The following is a 1140-nucleotide window of genomic DNA, read 5'->3' as shown; positions in this document are numbered from 1 at the left end:
GTGTAGTCGTGTTCAACAATAAAGATCCATTTTATTACTGGTCCTATTTTCTGCATACTTTTCAATCAATCTTTCCTGGGTACATGATTTTTTCCATGATCAAAGAGCCCTTATGCAAAAGAACTATTGTTATCTACATCCTTCTTATCCTGCTTCGCCTTGACATCGACATCATTCCTCCTATACTTAGCATCTCTCACATAAATCTCTTTAGTCCGCAGCTACATTCGGTTCATTTCATTTATTGCTTTCCATGCACCTCATTTCGTAGTATATCTGAAAGCTATTAGAGCAATAATAAGTAGTTGTGTTAGAGTAATGATAAGTAGGTGATGAGCGAATAATTTATACGCTTTTTGGCATTGTTTTTAGTATGTTTTTAGTATGATCTAGTTAGTTTTTAGTATATTTTTATTAGTTTTTAGTTAAAATTCACTTTTCTGGACTTTACTATGAGTTTGTGTGTTTTTCTGTGATTTCAGGTATTTTCTGGCTGAAATTGAGGGACCTGAGCAAAAATTTGATTCAGAGACTAAAAAGGACTGCAGATGCTGTTGGATTTTGACCTCCCTGCACTCGAAGTAGATTTTCTGGAGCTACAGAAACCCAATTGGCGCGCTCTCAACGGCGTTGGAAAGTAGACATCCTGGGCTTTCCAGCAATATATGATAGTTCATACTTTGCCCAAGATTTGATGGCCCAAACCGGCGTTCAAAGTCACCCTCAGAATTCCCAGCGTTAAACGCCCAAACTGGCACCAAAATGGGAGTTAAACGCCCAAACTGGCAATAAAGCTGGCGTTTAACTCCAAGAAGAGTCTCCACACGAAAATGCTTCATTGCTCAGCCCAAGCACACACCAAGTGGGCCCGGAAGTGGATTTTTATGTCATTTACTCATCTCTGTAAACCCTAGGCTACTAGTTCTCAATATATAGGACCTTTTACTATTGTATTTTCATCTTGGTTCTTCTGGTTCCCTCTCTGGGGCCGAAACCAATGATCACTTTTGTTCTTATGTATTTTCAACGGTGGAGTTTCTACACACCATAGATTAAGGTGTGGAGCTCTGCTGTACCTCAAGTATTAATGCAATTACTATTGTTCCTCTATTCAATTCCGCTTGTTCTTGTTCTAAGATA

This window comes from Arachis duranensis, chromosome 1 (assembly GCF_000817695.3).
Source record: "Arachis duranensis cultivar V14167 chromosome 1, aradu.V14167.gnm2.J7QH, whole genome shotgun sequence".
Taxonomy (NCBI): domain Eukaryota; kingdom Viridiplantae; phylum Streptophyta; class Magnoliopsida; order Fabales; family Fabaceae; genus Arachis; species Arachis duranensis.
The sequence above is the reverse complement of the archived record's forward strand: the minus strand, read 5'-3'. Positions refer to the sequence as shown.